Raw genomic sequence first — 24,070 nt, 5'->3', positions numbered from 1 at the left:
GCAGGACAAAGTCAACAGGGTGAGTCTTCAACATTAATGATCACCTCTTCTCCTGCAAGACCTCCACCTACTAGCCCCATTATTGAGCTCCCACCATCTCCTGCACCTTCCAGCTCTCAGATGATAGAGATAATTCCCCAAGAATTGGAGAGTCTTAAGCAAACTCAGGCCTATTATGCAGGGAAGTATGAAGAAAAGATCAAGGCCACAGTCTCCAGTTTTGCAGACACTATAAATGCTTCACTCCTTCACAATAGTGTAGGAAAAGTCATGGAGATATGGACTGAGTTGAGAAGAGATAAGGCCATCTTGACACCCATTTTTGACAGATGGAGGCCTAGGGAGCAGGATTTGGAGTTCATGTGTGTTTCCTGTGATGAAGCAAGGGCCAATCCCATTATAAAGGCTACTTCTGATGTTGCTAAAGTTTTAATGCAATTAGCTGCAGATGTAGACAATATGGATAGGAAGGTCAATTTGTGCAAAAAGGAATACACTGATCAAGTTTTTGAGTTGCTTCTAGGAATTTTTGCCAATCCAGACCAGCTGAAAGACAAGCAGGTATGGCTCAATGAGATAGATGCTAAGTTGTCAGCAAGGGTCAAAGGAATCATTGATCTCGATGACACCTCATTCTTTGTTCTAACCATACAGGAAATAGAAAGAATTAAATCACACTACAGTTTTCTTAACTCAGAAGTCAACAAACTGAGGAATTCTTGGAAAGGGTTGACTAAGGTTAAAAGTGATGTGGTTAATTTTGTATGGCCAACCGAGGAGACGTATAGTGAGTGGGGAGTTAAATATTCCACTCGAGATCCGGAGCAGTTAGAGAGCGTCCCTCAAGAGCCAGAAGAGGTTGCAACTGAACAACCCGTCCAACAGACTGCTGAAGAAGCTGAAAAGAGCGCATAACTGAAATTGTAACTTCTTCAATTTTTGAAGTAATTGTAACAAACTTTCCTCGAGAAGTCTGAAGCTTAGTGCATCCATATTGTTATAAATGGATACCAGGACTAGAGAGAAAGGGATCACAAAAATTTTGTAAGAAAACGCTGCAGAAATATTATCTGAGCTTTTCCAAAAGATTAATGGAGAATCAGACTTTTTGTAAGATCTTTTCAAATGAATATCAATATATAGGCCGTCAGTTTTGAGTAAAGCACTGTGTCGTCTTCAAATTTGTCCTTAATTGTATTTACTCTTTCATTCAGAATAGTCTAGGATTTTTCTATTTGAATGGAATTGTAAGGCAATCTCAGTATGGGTGTTTCTAGCTTTTCTCTTTAGGAGGGAAATTAAACATGCATGACCACTCTATCAGTAAATACTTTAGGAGAAACTTTGAATTTTGAGGACCATAGCTTATTTTGGAGTGATTAAATTCTTGTTGATGCTAGGCATTTACAGGGATAAATGGAGACCAAGTTGATGGGAAGTATAGAGATATTTTATTTCAGGAGTTTTATTTGAGTTTGAATGACTCTGTAGCCTTGGATAAAGCACTGGTATTAATCAAAGGCCGTTTATTGCATACTTTGTTGATCAAATATGTTGAAATTGAATATTGTTTCGTCCTTTGTTTTCAATTGTTTTTTCGAGGTGAATGGATCCACTGGTTTTCTGGACTGGTTTGCTGTGGATTTGTTGCTTAAGATGTGGAGTTAATTCACAGAAGGTATACCCACCTGGGCTCAAAGAAAGGTCCGAAGTGTAGAAGGTCTAACCAAACCTTGTCATATGTTGTCTCTAGAATCCCTTTCTCCTTGATGTCTCTTCGGCATTCATTTTAGATTGTATTATTTTAAGGGCATTGAAGAGGAATCAGATTTTGAGAACAACAAGACATAGGAAAACTTTGCAAAGGTGAACTATCAAAAAATGATGGATGAGAATTATAATTAAATAACAACATAAAATTTGTATTGATGACTCATTAAGACACTCAAAGGAATGGCCACTAGAAATATAAAACAACAAAACTCCCAAGTAAATAACTTTATCTAGAGATAAAAATAATATAAACATGGAATATGATATCACAACTAGTAATCTAATATCACATACATGAAAATGAAATATATCTATCAAGGAAAATTAAAGCATGATTATTCTAATAAATAGTCTCAAGAATAGTAACTAGTATTGTAGGAGTTACATTATAAAGATTAGCGATCTTACATAATTCTATCTTCAAAGGTTTCAAATGAAACATCAAATCCCAAAAAGGAATTTTAGTTGGATAATCCTTAAACTTTAATTTATTAAATTTATCCCCTGTGATATTTTTATCAACTTAGGAGGAGGTAGTAAATTTGGATCGTTGGATGACCAAACTAGTGGGGATGTGTAACACTATACCCCCTAGTATTTATTGATATGTGTGACCAATTATATGCTCTCTATAGGTTAATTATTAATTATGACATAAACTAGGTATATCTTTGTGAGGAAATAAAAAATGGGGATACATAATCCATGTGGATGGTAGTAGAATGAATTATTAAAATATAAGATCCCCATGATACATAGAAATGATTCTCAAAAGTTAAATATTGTGGAATGAGGGAGGGACAATGAGATAATTAGCATCATATCATAGTATGGATGAATTCCTTAAGCACTCAAAGCTATGGACACTAGAAGAATAAAATAATAAAACAAACATATGTGCATCACTCTAGTCTATTTGCATTGAAAAAATATGAATAAGCATGGAATAACATATCATAGCTAGTGATCTAACATCACATACATGTAAATGATAAATATTCATCAAAGTAATTGAAATATTTTTTTTTCTTATAAATAAGCTCAATAATAATTTTTATTTTAGTAGTCACATTATAATGAATAGTGATCTTATTCAAAACCTACATTTATGGGTTTCATATGAAGTATCAAACCCTAATGTGAAATTTGAGATATATTATTCATAAGAGTTGATCAATTAAATTATACTTGATATGGATATTTTTGTTGCCATAGTAGATAATAAATTTTGATTGTTAGATGAAAAAATTAGTGGATGAGATATAACATTGTATCCCCTTATCAATTGTTGATATGTGTGTCCAATTGTATGATATTGACATACTATTATGGATTGAAAAATCAATATATCCTTAGGAAGAGATGATTTAACATGAAAGGTAGGATATGAGGATGCATAAGCCATGTGGATGATGGTAGAGAAAATTATAGAAATAGGATTACCATTATACATAGGAATTATTCTGGAAGGTAAAATATCATCGAATTAGAGATAATCACTAAAATAAACAACAATATATGATAGCATGGAGGACCCACTTAGGCACTCAAAGACATGACCACTATAGGATTAAAATGATGAAGCATCCATGTGCATTCTTATTAATAAACATGAAATAACATATCATAACTAGTGATCTAACATCACATACATGTAAATGAATATCTTTATCATATCATATACATATTTTAATATTATAAAATATATCCTGGTTAGGGTTATAAAACATATGCATTATGAAACACTAGGAAATATATCATATGAAACAAACATATAAATACAATCATTTCATGTGGTCTCATCATGAAGGAAAGCCTAATAATCATCCTTAAATAACAAATAAGGATATATAATAAAAATTAGATCTAGTATGAGATCAAAAACATTAAAGATTAAACCCTATATCAAAGAGGCATAAAATAATGTGAGTCTTAACCAATGCTCCACAGTCGTTGGGGATGCAAGTATGCGAGGGCATGGGGACAAGGGGACAAAGAGCTTAAGTTTAGGGATGATGGGGGGACGACGATGGGGGGTTGTGCTCATATACAAATAATACTTGAAAAACTTGTTATGAAAAGATGTATAAGAATTATATTTCAAATGAAACTATGTAAAATTAATAAAATAGAAAAATTGAAAATCAAAATACTAAGCACAGAGAATTCTTGAATACCAAATAAATTTTGATAGATGAAATTGTCAAATTGGAGATTACTATTATATCAAAAATATGATTTATGATCATTATTCATCATTGGCTTATTAGTTATTAATTTCTTAGAATTATAGTTTGAAGGGGGTTTGGGGGAAACGCCAAAACAAGGTTGAGGGTAGCAACCCTAGCAAGGGTCTGGGAGAGAGAGAGATGTAGAGATAGGTCTAGATCTTGGGGGAAAGAGAAGAGAATGAGATAGAGAAAGTGAAATAATACTGATAAGAGGTTGTTGATTACTGAAATTTGACTAAGTTTGAAGTTTTTTAAATCTTTTAAAACCTAGAATCTGCATTATAAGTCCTAGAGATTTGAAACCGCTCTCTAGAATTCTACCAATATATACATGTAATATATACTTAAATTTTATATTTCATGTATATATCTAATAAAGAGAATGATATTGGCTTGAAGACAAGGATGTCAATTTCACAAATTTTCCAAAATTTTTGCTTAGGCTTCAAATTTCTAAGTTGGGGCTATGGGAGACTCGTAGGCATCCCGAGACAGCCAAGAGATTCCTAGCAATCCTCGAGATATCTTGGAGACATCTGGATGTCCTCGGCGTCTCTAGACGTCCTTGTGGTGGTGGTGAGATGGCGGGGTATGCCTCGCCCCATCCCCGCATCTTGGAGGCGTTCCCATCTCAGAGACTCGAGGGTTTGTGGGGGGAATGTGTCCCCGTGGTTCACTAGTCTAAACCATAACAAATAAAGTTATAGAAAGGTACAAGTGAAATGTAGATTCAAATCATAGTTAAAAGGTATACAATCAGAAACATCATATATAGAATCTTAATGGAGAAGGATAAAACCTTAAGTGGTGTAAAATGTTAGGTTTCACCATACACCTACAACTCTTTGTGTCCAAAAAATGAAGATCATGCTTGCAAAAGTGAACATTGTGCACATTGAAATTCGGTTATGGAATAACCTATTTTGATTTTCTTGAGTGAAAATGTTTCACATCAAGCTAATACACTTCTGTCTAGAAATATGTGTTGAGAAACATTGTTTTGGAACTTGTTACATGAACGCATTTTTCTTTGTTCAAACCTTTAGCTAAACCGATTCAATGATAATGAATAAAGACTTTAGGACAACTAAAATTCATATAAGATACTGATACAAACTTGATGTCACAAGATTAAGATTTTGATACTCATAAATGTACACATGCAGTATAGTTTCCTAATTGAATTGGGTTATTCATTAATTAAAAGTGTTTGATGAAAAAAATTAAAATTTTTAATATTTAAATCCACTTACACAAAAATAATTTAGATCAATTCTACACTTACAAATTTAAACTAAGATAATACATGATTAGATGAAAAACTAGATCTAAATCCTAAAAATAAAAGAATGATCCAATCAAATACCAAAAAAACATATTTTCCACCATTACAACCATTTAATGTGATTGTTATATTGCAGATACCGTGAACTTTCTTTTGTTATGCTTAAGCGGAGAAACGTGCCTTTCAAAACATTTTAAAATCTTTCTAAAATCAAGGTCATTTGTGCAAATCAATCGCTGATACGCTTTCCATCCTCACAAATCTATGATCCAATTTTTATCTTATTTGTAGCCACAAAAATCCAAAAAAATATAATTAAGTTATTTATCTGGACACTCAATTGAGACTTACAGTTTCACCATTTCTTCAAAAGATTTTATTCGATAGCCTGCATGAAAAGCTTTTACAGAACATGCACAACTGTTCCTGCTGCTTTTCTTTAATCGTGGAATGCTTCGATTGAAAACCTGGTTGAGGAGGAGCCTGACATTGTTTTCTCAGAATGCCATTCGAATAAATGCAATCACTGCAATTAAAAAGCAATACTAAAATTAAGATTACCCTCTGAGTATATCTGTGTAATGGTGCAACTGTGAAAAGATGAAATTACCCACGTTGCAATACAGTCCACAGCATGAACTTTGCAGTTCAAAGAATGTTAAGGGAAACAAACTCAGCTAGACAACCCAAAACCAATAATTTGAAAGCTACAGGAATTTAATTTGGTTGTACAGAAAACTGAGCCATATGGATATAATTATGCTCAGCTCTTGTCATAAATTTGACAGAGATACCATACTTTTCAACATACAAATGATAAGCATTTGCAGCATAGAAAGAAGCAAATATAAACAACCAAATGATGTGTCGTAGTTGACATTCATTACAATTAATTTTCACAGATAGAAGTGCTAACACTCTTACCTCCATTGCAATAAGATTGATTTGATGAAAGATTTCCTCTGCTGTGCGACAGGCAACATTTGTATCTAGTCCACTCTGCTCTTCCATTCTACTGGAAACAAAGGAAAAATCTCAGAAGAAAAACATGTTCATGGATTAAAGACAAAAATAATTCACCCTCTATGATAATAGTTTGACTGAAACAAAATAGATTAGATTAGATTTTGTAAACATTTTTCCTTGAATATTTCAGATTCCCTTTAATAATCTATCATCATGAAAAAAAAAAGTTTAGATAATCTAAATATTGAAAGCAGACCCTTGCTACAGGTGATAATAAAAAGACTACATTCTAACAGCCAATCACACACACTACTGCTTGCACCATCAGGTATGAAAAACTTACGGTTTTAACAGTACAAGAATCGTGCTACTTGTATATAAAGATTGCTGTATTCTAATACAGAGAAATAGAAAATAAAACTTCATTAAAGCAATAACTTGTAGTTGGAAACTAAAAACTTTTTGACTATAAGAAAATCTTTAAATTTGAAAATTTACAGAGCATGCAATCGGTTTACTTGAGGTTCATTAATGGCACGTGGAGGGATACTGTTCCCTAAAAACACCGATTAAGTGTAGCTTATTTTTCTAATTAACAAGGTGTGGCGACAGATCTATCTCCCTGCTCTATGTACACTCAAATCCAGACCTCTTAAACAGATCCTAGAAGTCGTTTCAACAAACTGAGGAGATTCCGGTGTATAAATACATATTATTAAAGATATTTCATAGGAATTTTTGGATTACTTATTATGTAAATATTTTTTTTTCATTAGCGATTCAGGATGAGAGATAGTAAGAGATAGAGATAGTAAGAGAGGAGATTTAGGTGTATAGGTACATATTATTAAAGATATAAGATTTTCATAGAAATTTTTTGGATTATTTATTATGTAATTATTTTTTAACCATCAGTTCAGGATGAGTAGTAAGAGAAGAGAAAGTTATTTCATTTTGATAATAGATTGTGTTATTCAAAAAAAAGTTTTTGATTATAGAACAAACAAGTTTTGAAGGGATCCGAAACTCTTTAACAAAGATCTACATCAAAACCTAGTAAAGAGACAATTGAAAGGAGGATACTAGTACAAAATTTTAAGGGCTTCTGCGGCCTCAATTTTCAGTTGAGTCATGTTTAGAGCAATTTTCTTAAGCTTGAATTTCTTGTTTGGCAGATTTCTTCTTCAAATTAGCTCTAGCTCTTTTACAAGGCCCAACCATTTTCTCCTATTTCTTCCCAAGGCATCCACATCCACAGTAGTTCCTTCCTGATGGAGGGATTCAAGATTTCCAACCATGGTGTTTATGCTCTCAACAAAATTCTTCGCCACTTTATGACTGTAAGTGACCAAAGATATCATTTTTTCATTAACTTTATGAAATTTATTCTCCATCTGACTCAATCTGCCCTCAAACTCTTTCTTGAGATTATCCTCCACCTGGGAAGTTTTCCTATCGTAGTCTTTCTTCATATCACTTACCATACACACAATTTTTTGTATGGAGTCCACAAATGATTTTCTCTGGTCCACCGTCCACTATTCTGCAACTTGAATTTCTTGTTTGTTGTTAATTGCCCAGAGTTTGACATTGGTTTCCTTGATCTCATGGAAAGCCCATTTAAACATCCTAAATTTGTCCACAACAGCTTCACGGGCCATGGATGGAACATCCTCTGGGTTCTCCCTTTCCAGACTAAGAAAAGAGGAGTTAGCATTGAGATCCTTCGGGAAGGGGGGTCTATCACGCTTGGAAGGGGCCTTATCCAGGATAGAATTATGAAAGGGTTGAGAATCAGAATTGGAAGTAGAAACAAGGGAAGCTTTGTCTCACTTAGCGTTGTGACCAATCTTCAAAGAAGACTCTGGCCCAAAATGAAACTCTTCCATATCAGTATTCCATTCTTCCTCATCAGAGGAAAAGCTAACATGATTGGCTTCCTCAAACTCACTAAAACCTTTAGGAACCCTAGTTGAAGGAGAAGGCAGGGTTTTAATATGTTCATGGATTAAGAAAAGCAAACCCCCATGAAGGACAAGGAATCTTTTATTTTTTCTATGGTCCTTAATGCTCGCATTGATGAATGCCATCAGAAAGAAGGGAAAGGAAATCTTCACTTTGTGCCTGAAGTGATTTAGCAAAACAAAATGATGCTCGCAGGCCCTAGTGTATCTATCATCAAGGGTAACATATTTCATTAAAACAACAAGAACTCAACGTCAAATTGATTTGATAGTACCCATGTCGTAGCTACTTTTATCCACATTGGCCAGCTTTTCCCTCTCCTTCTCATTTATGGGAAATCTTTTGATAGTGGAATCAAACATTTTCCTCTCTATAAAATTTCATGCCTTCCATTGATAGACTAGTGACCTCAGCAATTAGCTTCTCATCAATCTCCACCTTCTTTCCCTTAATTTGGATTTTCCCATCCTTCAAACCCTTGGCAAATTTCTTTGTGACATTAGCATGTGCTCCATGCAATCTTTCGATGAATGGGGTAAGACTGTCACAATCCAAAATACACCATATTGTTTTATTCTTCCTAAGATCTTTACAATTTAAGGGTTCAACCCTTTTCCTTTCTCCTCCCATAACATCAATAATGACTAGTGTGTGCAAGGCAAGACAATTCCAAAATGGGCCACAAAATACCCAGAAATCATGTGAAGCAGCTAGAAATAACACAAGAATGACACACTTAATCGTTAAAATTTGAACCATCATATTAAATAGTGACATGATTATTTAATGTTATAGTTTGTCTCGCCTGGGCTAAATCATATAGCATTAAGGCCTTAACATCGACTGATAAACTATCACCAAGCCCCCACACTTTTTCATCATTACTCCTTACTCCCAAATTAGCAAAGTGGTCAGCCAACCCATTAGTTTCGTGATAGGGATGGGAAATATTAAAGTTTTGGAATAATTTTAATATATCCCTAGCTTCCTAAATCCAACTTTTAATGTTCCAAGAAGGTTCTTGTTTTCCCGTTAGGCATTGGATAATGTTGTTACAGTCTCCCTCAAGCCATACTGAATTAGCATTAATATTTTTTGCCAACATTAACCCATGGTAGGTAGCCACAACTTCAACAAGGTGGTTGGTATGACATCCAAAAAGAAAAGTTACATAACCTAATCCAATAAATTTCAAGTTAAATACATATTCTTTTCAAATATAGCTTTCGATTTACAAAGACTGCTTCGAACAAGACAGATAATTTCCAAACCTTAATTGTTTTTGCACATTCCTAATATGGAAATAATAAAAAATGAAAAATCTTGAAAGGATTAAAAGGAAAGAACAATCTAATCACGAAATGAACTAATCCAAAATGATCTATGAAATTATTATTCATTATATGATCTAACATGGATGAAGCATCCATGTGAATCATGGCAATAATCTCTCAAAACTAATGGTCTAACATCAAATAAATATATATAAAATGCATTAATTAAAATAACTGATACCTATGATCTATTCTGAAAAACAATATCCAAAATAATAACTAGATTTTATAGGAGTACCATTAGAAAGAATGGTATTTCTAGCTAAATCCTACCTTTTAGATGAAGAATAAAATCATAAAGATAAATTTTAGTTGATTTTTTTTAATGTTGTTTACTAAATAATATACCTTATAATTATTATTTTTTAACTCAGTAGGTGGTGAAAAAGATGGACTATTGGAACTCAAAACTAGTGGGGGAAATGTAACAATATGGCTTCTACTGAAATGATAACATGTGTCCAGATCTATGATGAATCTAAGGATTAATTATGGAAATGATAAGAAGATATATCCCTAGGAGGATATTGTTTATCATGAAACATGGGACATGAGGATACATAAACCATGTAAATAGTAGTGCAATAGATTATAGAAATATGATGGAGTAAGGAGTAAGGAGTAATGAGTGTCGCCAAGCCCCCACACTTTTTCATCATTACTCCTTACTCCTTACTTGACATACATAGGAATAGTTCTCAAAGATGAAATATCATGGAACAAGAGAGAAGAGTTAAAAGAAAATATAAAATCATACAATAGTATGGATCACTCCCTTAGGCACTCAAAGGTATGGACACTAGAAGAAAAAACAATGAAGCATCCATGTGCATCACTCGAGGCCATATGTAAACATGGAATATGATATGGTAAATACTAACATTACATCACATAGGAATAGTTCTCAAAGATGAAATATCATGGAACACGAGAGAAGAGTTAAAATAAAATATAGAATCATACAATAGTATGGATCACCCCCTTAGGCACTGAAAGGTATGGACACTAGAAGAAAAAACAATCAAGCACCAATGTGCATCACCCTAGGCCATATGTAAATATGGAATATGATATGGTAACTACTAACATAACATCACATACATGTAAAATAAAATATATTCATAAAAAAAAATTAAATCTTAGATATTCTAATAAATAGGCTCAAGAATAATATCTAGTATTGTGGGATTATTATTATATATTCATTATGATTTTTTTTGTCAATTTAGGTGGTGGTATTAAAGTTGGATTATTAGATGATAAAATATTGGGTGAGATACAACAATCTATCTCCTATTAAATTGTCAATGTTTCTTCAAATTTATGTTAAACACTATGAAGTAATTATGGAATAGAATGTGATAATGGTCAAGATAGAAACAAAATCCTATGTGATAACTTTTTTAGATGGGAGAATAAATTTATGTTAATCATAAAGCCTTGGCACCCTGATTTCAACCCTTCTACTGAAATGTTTAATAAGATTCCAACTTGGATTAGGCTCCCTAATCTCCCATTGCATTTATGGAATGATTCTCTTTTAGAGGAAATGGGTAATGCCCTGGGAGATTGTTTGATGATAGATGACGAATCCTTCGATATTTTCCATTCCACATTTGCTCGCATACTAGTTGATTTGGATATTTGAAAAGGGCTGCCTATTGAAATTATACTTAGATATTCTAAGGGTTCTTGGGTCCAATCCTTGGACTATGAAGGGATCCCCTTTCATTGTAGGGGATGCTTCAAAACTGGTCATGTTGCGGCACATTGTGGTTTTGAGAAAAAGGCGTCAACAACCACATGGTGGAATGGTGTTTCTCATCAACATTATATGGTCAAGAAGAAATCTGAACAACCTAGGAGTTTTTTAGATGTGGTTGCTATGGAATCTCAAGATCTTAGGGCATCCCATGTTGGGGTTTCTAAAATTGTGCTAGACTCCAGCTAAATCCCCTAACGTGAGAGTGGATGGACCTCGTGATACTATTTTTGGAGATAATGTTTTGGCTATTACTTCTAGTGGCCTTTTTGATAAGGCTAAACCAGCAATGAGGTTTAAAGATGATATTTCTGAGACTATGACTGTTGGCTTTCTTTTATAGAATAATGGTGCACTGGAGTGGTATGGCAAGGCAATGCAAGTGGAAGAGGGTTGTATTTATGTCAAGGGGAAGAAATCTAAATTCTCTAAGCCCTCATTTGGCATGACTCTCTTCTCCCAAAAGATTAGCTCGAAATGTAAATCATGAAGTTTCTTGTTTTGGGACTAGTTTTGGGCTGGCTTTTCCAGCACTGGTTCAGGGTGGTCGGTTGCTAGTTGTTCTTTTGACAATCTTTTTTTTGGGTTGTCTGAACTTTCTGCTTGGACAACTTTCTAGTTGTGGGTTCCAGATCCTTTCAAAATCTGTATGTAAAGGGTTTCGTGTCTCTTCAAAACTTGATTTTGTCTTAATAAAAAAATATGGAATAGAATGTAGTTTTATTCTTATGAAGAGATGTTTTAGCATGAAAGGTAGGAAATTAGGATACATAAACTTGTAGCATCCTAAAATTGCACCCCTTGCAATTTTTTATCACATTTGGGCCTTCGTTGTAGTGTTTGCACCCCTTGGCCTAATCAAAGACCTGATTATGCTCATACAAGTCAAAAATGTCATCTAGCTCAAAGTGCACTCCATATGCCACTTTGATCTTGCCCCAAAATAGGGCAGGACCAAGGCGTGGCACCCTGATTCTCACCAAGACTAGGGCATGATGCCCTGGTCCTCCTTAATGGGGACCCATTTTGAACCCCCTAACCCATCTCAAATTTGAGGGGGAAAAACCCCTCCATGTCGTCTCATGTCAGCAAATTTATCAATTAATCTGATAGGCAAACTTATATAAGAGGAATTTCCCCTCTCATTTGAAGATCCATCCATCGATCCATCAAGCATCCATAATAATTAGACGGCATCCAAGAGATCAAACATTCAAGAGAAATTGAGCATTTTTAGTCTTCCTTCAAGCTTTGGAGCAACAATGGAGTCAAGATTTCAAGCATTGAAGAGGAGATCATCATCTTAATTCATGAATTCCTAATTCCATGTGGAGGCAACCAAAACTTCACAAGGAGGTATAAGAATTTCAGTTTTTAGTCAATTCAACATCCCCTCAAAGAGGAGGATTTCTACTTTCAATCATTTTAATTACATTATTTCAACCACATGGTTAATTCCAAAATCAAGGTTTGACCTAAAGGAAAACCACTATCCCCAACACATTTCCCTTTTCTTCTATGTGTAGAAAAACAAGTGTGCAACTGTAACGGTCAAGATAAGCTTTAGATACAGAGATGAAAAAACCCTTTTTGAAGCTCGGAAATCTCAAAGGACTAAGAGGGGGTGCTTGTTGTGACGTATTCACACATCGCCCCATTGCAAATGGGGACCTCTGCTTTTTTGCTTTCTGGGGTTTTCTTTTTAGGTGTTTAGGGTTTGTCTGTTAGCCTTTGCATTTTGAGTGTCGCCAGGGGATCAATAGGATGGTAGGCTTTGCTTGAGCCAAGGGAGTCAGCAGGTGCTCTAGGTTAGGGTTTCTTTGAGAGTCTTCCTTAGGGCCTGGTTTTGCTCTTGTTGCTAATTGTGTCTTGCTTTGTGAGTGGGTATCATTCTTGAAGGTCCGAGCTAGGTCAAGTTGGTGAGTGATGAAGTCTGGAATGTCATCCTGATCTTCAAATGCCCTGAAATTTGTCTAAGTCTGGAATGTCCTGATCCTGAAATTTGGCTAAGTCTGGAATGTCTTGATCCTAAAATTTGACTAAGTCTGGAAAACTGAAGAATCCTCCAAAAACTAGATTTTGCAATATAACTCCTGGAGGTCCGAAACCACTCTCAAACATCCTGGAAGTATATATGGAATATAACTTAAAGTATAAGAAAGAAGATCATTTTATATTCCATAAAATGATCCTACGGATAGTCCAAAATGTCAAATTTTGCTCTTGACCCTTCCAAAGGGTCCAAAGTGAATTTCGCTCCTGACCCTTCCAAAGGGTCCAGAACGAAATTCTCCATAAGACATTCTACTTTGACCAAAACCTAGACCTAATGCATTCCCAGGCTTGAATGAAGGTAAAAACGCTTGTTTGAATAAAGAAATGTGAAAATGAAGTTAGGATCTTGGCCAAGAATAGGGATTTCGCTCCTGACCCTTCCAAAGGGTCCAGAGCGAAAATCCTTGAAGACCTCAAATTCTCACTTATCAAAGCCAAATTTCTAGTTCCTAAGGCATTTTTGAAGGTATTTTTGAATGTTCTAGCCTTGTCAAGATTGAAAGATGAAAGATGTTGGCCTAAAGGAGAATTTCGCTCCTGACCCTTCCAAAGGGTCCAGAGCGAAATTCATCATAAACCTTATTTGTTGCCTTGAATAGAATAGAAACCTTGTTCCTGATGTGGAAAATTATCTAATTTTGCCTCATGAGGTGGTGTGAAGTTTGAAAAGTGAGCAATCTAGCCTAGAATGAGATTTTCGCTCCTGACCCTTCCAAAGGGTCTAGAGCGAAAATCTTCTTGAAGCTCATTTTCTTTCCTTGTTTGACTAAATTTTGATTTGCAGGGTATCTTGGAAGGAAGGTGGGACATCCTTGTTGCCTTTGAAGGTTTGAAAGCATATGAAAATGAAGGATTTCGGACCAAAAAGGAAATTTCGCTCCTAACCCTTCCAAAGGGTCCAGAGCGAAATTCCTAAAAACTCATATTTTTGCATTGAAGGAGGTCACATTTTTTATTTGTTATGATGTAGATGGAAGAAAAATAACTTGTCTTTTCCTCTTGAGGTCGTTTTAAAAGGGAGAAATGAAGGATCTAGCCCAAGTCAAGATTTTCGCTCCTGACCCTCCCAAAGGGTCCAGAGTGAAATTCCTTATAAGCCTACTTTTTGACCTTTCTTGGACATGAAACCTTGTTCCTAGGGAAATGAAAGATGAAATTATACCTTGCAAAGAAGTTTCAAGTTGAAAAAATGATGATTTTTGGTCAAGAATGAGAATTTCATTCCTAACCCTTCCAAAGGGTCCAGAGCGAATTCTCTCAAAACTTCTATTTGCTATCAATTTTGTGCTAGATCAAGTGTGGGCTAAGGTAAAATCAAGGAGAAGTTGCCCTTGAGAGCGACTTTAAGTTGCTAGAAACCATGAAAGATGAAGGAATTGAGCCTAAAAGTGATTTTCGCTCCTGACCCTTCCAAAGGGTCCAGAGCAAAAAACCTAAAAACCATCTTTTCTTCCAAAATTTGAGAAAATCCAAGCTTGGACAAGGGTGTGAGAAGTCATTTGGATTGCCTTAGAGTGGATTTTGGTAGCCAAGAATGCAAATTTTGAAGCCAAATGAGAATTTCGCTCCTGACCCTTCCAAAGGGTCCAGAGCGAAATTCTTGAGATCACCCCTTTTTCCTTGCAAATCAAGTCAAGATTTTGATTTTATGACCTAGAGAGGAGTGAGAAAAGGTGTTCTAAGTCTTGGAGGTAATTTGAAGTTGAAAGGATGGAGAAATAGCCCTAAAACAAGATTTTTGCTCCTGACCCTTCCAAAGGGTCCAGAGCGAAAATCCCAAAATCAACCTATTCCTTTCAAATTTTTGCTAATCTATGCCTAGACCAAGGTAAAAGATGCCCTTGTAATTGCCCTTGAGTTGATGGTTGTCTCCATAAATGATGATTTTAGGTCAGAGGAGGAAAATCTCTCCTGACCCTTCCAAAGGGTCCAGGGCGAAAATCCTTCAATCACCTATTTTGCCTTGCAAAATCAAGTTAAACTTAGGTTGGATGAAAGAAGAGCAGTATTTCCTTGCCTTGTGAGGTGGATTGAAGTTGAAATGATGAAGAAGTGAACTACAAGCAAGAAATTCGCTCCTGACCCTTCCAAAGGGTCCAGAGTGAAAAACACTAAAACCATCCTTTTCTCCAAATTTTGTGCTAAGTCAGGCCTATACTAGGGTGAGAGAAGCTATTTAGAATGCCTTGGAAAGATGTTTCACCTTCAAAAATGTGAATTTTGAGCTAAAATTGGAATTTCGCTCCTAGCCCTTCCAAAGGGTCCAGAGAGAAATTCATCAAAATCCCTATTTTCTCCTTGTGTCAAGTCAAGACTTTCAGTCCTAAGGCATATTTGAGGTTGAAATGATGTTTCTTTGCCCTGTAGGATGAACTGAAGTGAAGGAGATGAGGAATTAAGACCTAAAGCTTGAATTTCGCTCCTGACCCTTCCAAAGGGTCCAGAGCGAAATTCTTAAAACCTCCATTTTTGCCTCAAATTTACATCAAGCTTGGTGTTGGTTCTGAATGAGAAGGTCCTTAGGCATGTATCTAAGCAAGTACGGTTGCAAAGTGAGAACAATTTGAGCCAGGAATGCAAAATTCACTCCTAACCCTTCCAGAGGGTCCAGGGCGAAATTCTTATAGGGCCTATCCCTGGAAATCCTCTTGAACAAACTTAATTTTGATGTCTTCTTGTTGATGATTTAAGGTATAAAATGCTATGTTGAAATGAATTTATTATGTGTCCTTAATCATCTTTTTGTTTGTCTTGTAGTTAAAAGGGGACCAAAGCAAGACAAGGACGACCTTCTCCAATCTAGCATCATCAGGGACGACCTCTTCCAGTCTAGCATTCGAAGGGAAGGTACACCATCCATACTGCACATCGAAGACAAAGGAAGTTAAAGCAAGGGTTCATTGAAGAAGCAGACAGTTTCATAAGAGTTAATTAAAGCTAGCTTCTCGGCAACATCAAATTGAATATCTACCAAGTCCCAAGAGTCAGACAAGGTGGCATCCCAGTCATCACTCCTCCAATCGGATTGGTCCACCTCAGCATGTCCAGATTCAATGTACCTGACTCATGGGAGATGGCACAAACTTCGATGTACCTACCCCGGTTCTCCATTGGTCGAATATTCCAGAGAAGACACGTGTCCAAATAATGCAATTATTTCATTGGCCAAATTTGAGTTTGTTGTAACAAACCCTAAATAGGGTTTTCATTGTAAAATCTCGGCCTTTGATCTCAAGTTGATCTGAGCCATCAAATTGTATTGAGGGCACTATATAAGCCCTGGCTCCTCATTTGTAAAGGCTAATAGTTAGTCAATTGTTAGCTAATAGAGAATAGTTAGTCAATAGTTGATAATAGGTGAATAGTTAGCTAATAGTGAATAGTCAATTGATAGAATAGCAATTAGAGTATAATAGCAAGAGAAGGCAAAGATTGTTGCCAAGATGTTGTTGTAAAAGACTTGTAAAACTTCATTGAAGAAATGGTGAAATCTATGGGTCAATTCAACAATTTGCATGGTCTTTATACTTCTCAGATTAGATGAGTGGAAGAAATGTGTTTGATTGATGGTGAAATTTGTATATCCATGCTACTAGCAGTTTGTTGATTGCAAACTTGCCTTGTGTAGTTAACTGGAATCATTTAGCTTAAGCTTAACTTCAATTGTCGCTTCTTCACTGATATGCATCAACCCGATGGTGTCTATGCCTGTAGCGATGATCTGAACATCATAAAGTTTTCCTCCGAAGATCGCACTAACCTTGTGGAGATGGTCCTAGGATGTCAAAACAAGATTTAGTTAAAATTTCATCAAAGGTCATTCATTGCTCCTACATTCTTAGTATCAGAATTAGATCCTTCCCTCGCCCTCATCCTTTTTCCTTTTTACAAAAAAATCTAGGCTAGTGAAATCCTGTGATTCCAGCAAATCAGACGTTTAGGTCGTCAAGTGTAAGTCCCCTTGTGATTCCAGCAAAATCACATCATACCACAAAGAGCTTATCCACACGTAGAGATCCTACATAATAGAACCTTGGAGTTACTCTGACTGATCCTTCGGCGAGATCTTCAGCAGTCAAGAACTTTGCTCAAGAGAGGATAAGATACCTCTGGGTATTTTATTTTGTGTTTGCATGTGCATAAAAAACACATCAACAGTGCCCTGGTCCTTGCACATAGTTCTTGCTACTTTACAACTTGATCCAGGTGCATGACGAAATCCCAACTTTACAACTCACTATTTTCTCAGATTTGGCTTCATTCCTTGCATTTAATCCTAATTCAACTAGTCAACTTATAAAAGAGGGTCAAACACATTCCACTTCAGTCAATCTACTTAGTATTCAGTCCTAATCTGATTAATGATTGAATCTACCGGATTTCCCCCCCGCTTTTGAATGTGGTGAATTTACTAAGCCCAAATTTTTTCACTTTACAAAACTATGTGAATAGTAGTAGAAAATATTATAGAAACATGATTACCAAGAGACATAGGAAAAGTTTGCATAGGTGAACTATCAAAAAATGATGGATAAGACATAATTAAATAACAACATTAAATTTGTATTGATGACTCATTAAGCCACTCAAATGTATGGCCACTAGAATAATAAAACAAAAAAACACTCAAGTGCATAACTATATGTAGAGATAAAAAGTAATGTAAACATGGAATATGATGTCATAACCAATAATCTAACAATCACATACATAAATTTAATGAAATATATTCAACAAGGAAAATAAAAGCATAGTTATTCTAATAAATAGGCTCAATAATAGTAACTAGTATTGTAGGGGTTACATTAGAAAGATTAGTGATGTTTGCAAAATCGTATCCTCAAAGGTTTCAAATGAAGCATCAAATCCCAAAGAAACATTTTAGTTGGATAATACTTAAATTTTGATTTATTACATTTATCCCCTATGATATTTTTTGTCAACTAAGAAGGTTGTAAATTTGGATCATTGGATGAGAAAAACTAGCGGAGATGTGTAAACACAATATCACCTAGTATTTATTGATATGTGTACCCAATTATACAATCTCTATGGATTCATTATGACATAACTAGGTATATCCTTAGAAAAAAAAAATGAAAAATGGGCATACATAAGCCATGTGGATGGTAGTAGCATGAATTATAAAAATAGAGGATCACCATTGTACATAGAAATGATGCTCAAAGGTTAAATAGTCAAAACTAATAACTAGTATTCTAGGCATTACATTAAAATGAATAGTGATTTCATTCAAAACCTACATTAATGGGTCTCATATGAAGTATCAAATCTTAATGAAAAATTTGAGCTATATTATTCATAAAAGTTGATCAATTAAATTTTACCTGTTATGGATTTTTTTTTACTTTTAGCAAACAATAAATTTTGATTGTTGGATGATAAAACTAGTGGGAGGGATGTAACATTTCATCCCCTTATCATTTGTTGATATGTGTGTCCAATGGTATGATATCTACGTCTATCATGGGATGAAAAATTAATGTATCCTCAGGAAGAGATGATTTAACATGAAAGGTAGGATATGAGGATGCATAAGCCATGTGGATGATGGTAAAGAAAATTATAGAAATAGAATCACCATTATACATATGAATTGTTCTTAAAGGTAAAATATCATGGAATTAGGGAGAAGCACTAAAATAAACAACACCATATAATAGCATGTAGGACTCATTTAGGCACTCATAGACATGACCACTATAGGAAAAAAATGATGAAGCATCCATGTGCATTCTTATTAATAAACATGAAATAACATATCACAACTACTGATCTAACATCACATACATGTAGATGAAGATCTTCATCATATAATATACATATTTTAATATTATAAAATATATCCTAGTTAAGATTATAAAGCATTTGTATTATGAAAGTCATACACCTTACAAGGAATACTAGGAAATATATCATCGGAAACTAACATATAAATACAATCATTGCATTTGGTCTCATCATGAAGGCAAGAAGAACAATCATTCTTAAATAGAAAATAAGGATACATAATAAAAAATGCATCTAGCATGAGAGAAATTTTTTTTAAAAATTAAAAATTAAAGATTGAACCCTATATCAAAGAGGCATAAAAAATAATGCGAGTCCAAATCATAACCAATAAAGCTTAGTAAAGCACAAATGAAATGTAGATTTAAACCGTATTCAAATCAAAGTTAAAAGATATACAATCAGAAACACATATATAGAATCATAATGGAGAAGGATGAAACCTTAAATGGTGTAAAATGTTAGGTTTCACCATTTTATGTAACAAAAACAAATGTTCTCACTATAATTTTCATAGATCAAATAATAAGATAATAATAAAACCCTTGGATTTTGAATTGAGAATTTTAATTTATAATGTAAGTAATGCATGAATTAAATTTATAAATGAAATGTCATTGATGGGGTTGTGCTCAAATGGCAAGGCCAAAAGGCTTTCATGTTGGAGATCCATGTTCAAATCCTCAAAAGTGATATATGTGTGGCTTCTATGTTGACTTGAGTTGAACAAGTGGCTTATGTTGCTTCTAAGTTGTATATGTTGAATGGGGAGGAGGTCCCCCTTGTGAACTCCATCTTTGCAACCTTAGTTGCAGTATTACAATATTAAACCAATTCATTACAATGTCAGACTAATTGACAACTATGCTAGGAAATCTATATGTACAAGACAACAATTACAAATCTACTCTTTGTGTCCCCCAAAAAATGAATTTCATGCTTGCAAAAGTGTATTGTGCACATTGAAATTCACTTATGGAATGATCTATTTTGATAGTCTCAAGGGGAAAAGGTTCACCTCAATCTAATACACTTTTGTCTAGGAATATCTGTTGAGAAACATTATTTAGAAACTTGCTACAAGAATGCATTTTTCTTTGTTCAAGCCTTTAGCCAAGCTAATTCAATGATAATTAATAAAGAGTTGAGGACAACTAAAATTCATTTAAGATGTTGATCCAAACTTGATGTCACAATATTAAAATTTTGATGCCATAAATGTACACATGCACTATATTTTCTTATACGATTTGATTAAATTGAATTATTCATTAAATAAAAAAGTTTGATTAAAAAAAAATTAAAATTAAAAATAAATTATTTTCTTATACGATTTGATTAAATTGAATTATTCATTAAATAAAAAAGTTTGATTAAAAAAAAATTAAAATTAAAAATAAATTATTTGGATCAATTCTAGACTTACAAATTTAACCTAAAATAGATACATGATTAGATTATAAATTAAATCTAGATTTTAAAAATAAATAATAATTAAAATAATAATCAAATCAAAATCCAAAAACATATTTTTCACCCTTGCAACTATTTAATGTGATTGTTATATTCTTGTCCCCATCAACGATTACCGTGAACTTTCTTTTGTTATTCTTAAGCGGGTAAACAAGCCTTTCAAAACATTTTAAAACTTTTCCGTCATTGTGGAAATCAATCGCTGATACCGTTTCCATCCTCACCAATCTACGATCCAACTCGACTTGAACTAGTTCAACTATTAAAAAAAAATCAGAATCCAGCTTGCTTCAACTATTGAATTTTCCTTTTTTATTTCCATTTTTTTTCTTATTTGTAGCCGTAAAAATTAAAAAAATATATAATTAAGTTATTTATCTGGACACTCAATTGAGACTTACACTTTCACCATTTTTTCAGAAGATTTTGATAGGCTGCTTAAAAAGCTTTTACAGAGCCTGCACTACTTTTCTTTGCTGCTTTTCTTTAATCGTGGAATGCTTCGACTGAAAACCTGGTTGAGGAGGAGCCTGACATTGTTTTCTCAGAATACCAAGTGGATAAATGCAATCACTCCTATTAAAAAGCAATACTAATATTAAGATTACTTTCAGAGAACATTGAACATATCTGTGCAATGGTGCAACAGAGAAAAGATGAAATTACCCACGTTGCAATACAGTGCACAGCATGAACTTTGCAGTTCAAAGAATGTTAAGGGAAACAATCTCTAGACAACCCAAAAAGCAATAATTTGAAAGCTACAGGAATTTAATTTGGTTGTACAGAAAACTGAGCCATATGGATATAAATATGCTCAGCTCTTGTCATAAATTTGACAGAGGTACCATACTTTTCAACATGTAAATAATAAGCATTTGCAGCATAAAAAGAAGCAGTATAAACAGCCAAATGAAGTGTTGTAGTTGACCTTCATTACAATTAATTTTCACAGATAGAAATGCTAACACTCTTACCTCCACGGCAATAAAATTGATTTGATGAAAGATCTCTTCTGCTGTGCGACAGGTAACATTTGTATCCAATACTCGTGGACATCAATTCCATGGCAGAGAAAACGAAATATACTATGCTCTTCCGTTCTGCTGGAAACAAAGGAAAAATCTCAAATGGAAAACAAGCACATGGATTAAAGACAAAAAAAGTTCCACCCTCTATGATAATAGTTTGAAACATTATAGATTAGATTTTGATTTTGTAAATTTTTCATCAATATTTCAGAATCCCTTTCATAATCCATCATCGTAAAATGTTAAAAGAAGGTTTAGATAATCTAAATATATAGATCACTATTATTAAATATTGAAAGCAGAGCCTTGCTACAGGTGATTATAAAAAGAAACTTGTAGTTGCAACTAAAGACCTTTTGACTATAAAAAATCTTATAATTTGAAAATTTACAGAGCATGCAATCGGTTTGCTTGAGGTTCATTAATGGCACATGGACGTATGCTGTTCCCTAAAAACACCGATTAAGTGTAGCTTATTTTTCTAATTAACAAGGCGTGGCGACAAATCTAACACCCTGCTCTATGTACACTCAAATCCAGACCTCTTAAACAGATCTTAGAAGTCACTTCAACAAACTGAGGAGACTTCGGTGCATATATACATATTATTAAAGATACTTCACAGGAATTTTTGGATAATTTATTATTAAGTGTTTTTTTTTTCATCAGCGATTCAGGATGAGAGATAGTAAGAGAGGAGATTTAGATGTATAGGTACACATTATTAAAGAGATGAGATTTTCACAGAAATTTTTGGATTATTTATTATGTAACTATTTTTTCACCATCGGTTCGGGATGAGAAGTAAGAGAAGAGGGAGATCTTTCATTTTGATAATAGATTGTATGATCCAAAAAGAAAAGTTACATAACCTAAGCCAAAAAAATTCAAGATAGATACATATTCTTTTCAAATGTATCTTTCGAATTAAAAAGACTGCTTCGAATAAGACAGATAATTTCCAAACTTCGATTGTTTCTGCAACATTCTTAACAGTAAAACGAAAGAAATCGGAAAAGCTTGAAGGCATTAAAAGGAAAGCACAATCTAATCACTACAAGAACTAATCCAAAACGATCTGTGCAATTCTTTAATACTGTAAACTAAGATCAGATCTGTGCAATTCTTTAATACTGTAAACTAAGATCAGTAAAAGAAAAATCTTGATGAACACCCTACCAAAGGTTAAATCCTACATACTTGTGTTCCGCCGAATCGGAGCAAGGAAGAAGAAGAGCAAATCTAGCGCATTTCCGAATCCCTCTATATTTTCCCACGGCTTTCTTGAGCTTTTCTTTCAAAGAGTACTACTTTCCACAACGACTCTGCTCCGCCATTAAAGTTCAAGAAAGCCGTGGAAAAATATCACCACGGACTCTACCAATCTCAGCTATACCTAGCCGATTTAGCAAATCCTTCTCCGCAATTGTCTAATATTTGCAAATCCTGGATAAGAGAGCCTCGATTCGAACAAAGCTCAAGAATCCGTTCTGCTTTATCTCTGAGCATTCGGACCATCCATTGCATATCTTCAAAGTTTCTGTGGCCCTTATCATTTGCCTGATCTCTTTCGCTATTATTAGAGCGACATAGACTGGACTAAAGCTAGTATAAAAGCCATGTCAAGAAAGTATTTTAACTGGCCATTCATCTAATGGGCTCTACCGGTATCAAATAAAGAAAAGAAAACAGACAAGAATTGTGGACACGCCAGCTGGATCCAACCCCCTTAATGAGAATGATCATGGGAAGTTACTAAGAAACCTAATGATCATTCATAAACGCATCGCTTCAATCATAATGTTTGATACGGACCCTTTCGTTTTCTGAGGGGACGTGTCTGCCACGTGGAAAAACCCGCACCCGTCGTTATGCGGTCAGACATAATGCTTTTTTCTTTAAAGGATTTTCAGAAACATACACAATTATTGTTTCATGCGTGACATGACACAAAGTCAAGGCAGAGTAGGTTTTGTTTTTATTATTCAACCTAACCTTTATCTTAAATATTTGGGCAATCCAGACGAAAAGACGGATTGTCTCTGGTGGGAGGGTTATATTGCACGAACACAAAATTTACTGGCGGACTTAAATTAGTGCACACGTGTAAGGGTAAGATTTGTCTACCTTGTACAATTTTCTTGAACTTGTTTGTCTCTAATGCAACGATTAGGGTACCTATATGTACATTTTGCCCCCTCTTTGTTTTTTTGGTTTTGGACTCTTGTTTCTCAAGGAATGATTATTCTCCAACGTATATTTTTTATTATTAATTTATTGTTTACGATTAGGATTGTTGTTTTTAATGGAATGATTTGAAGGTTGTCTTATTTTTTATCTTTGTGTGTTTTTAAGTCTCGAAATTATTTTTTGACTTTTACATA

General features: G+C 34.4%; 1 long non-coding RNA gene across 2 annotated transcripts; it reads right to left on the bottom strand.

Annotated features, from left to right (window-relative positions):
- Nucleotides 1-5,400: 5,400 nt before the first annotated feature.
- LOC131062324 (uncharacterized) lies at nt 5,401-23,421 on the bottom strand. Of its 2 annotated transcripts, none has more exons than XR_009110872.2 (4): nt 22,887-23,421; nt 21,633-21,761; nt 6,214-6,301; nt 5,401-5,815 (listed from the first exon to the last, which is right to left on the bottom strand). It is a non-coding gene; the product is annotated as an uncharacterized LOC131062324 (long non-coding RNA). The 2 variants fall into 2 exon arrangements; XR_009110871.2 differs by having other exon boundaries at nt 6,214-6,304; nt 21,633-21,758; nt 22,887-23,413.
- Nucleotides 23,422-24,070: the final 649 nt, after the last annotated feature.

Source organism: Cryptomeria japonica, chromosome 5 (assembly GCF_030272615.1).
Source record: "Cryptomeria japonica chromosome 5, Sugi_1.0, whole genome shotgun sequence".
In the NCBI taxonomy this organism is placed as follows: Eukaryota; Viridiplantae; Streptophyta; class Pinopsida; order Cupressales; family Cupressaceae; genus Cryptomeria; species Cryptomeria japonica.
The sequence above is the reverse complement of the archived record's forward strand: the minus strand, read 5'-3'. Positions and strand labels throughout refer to the sequence as shown.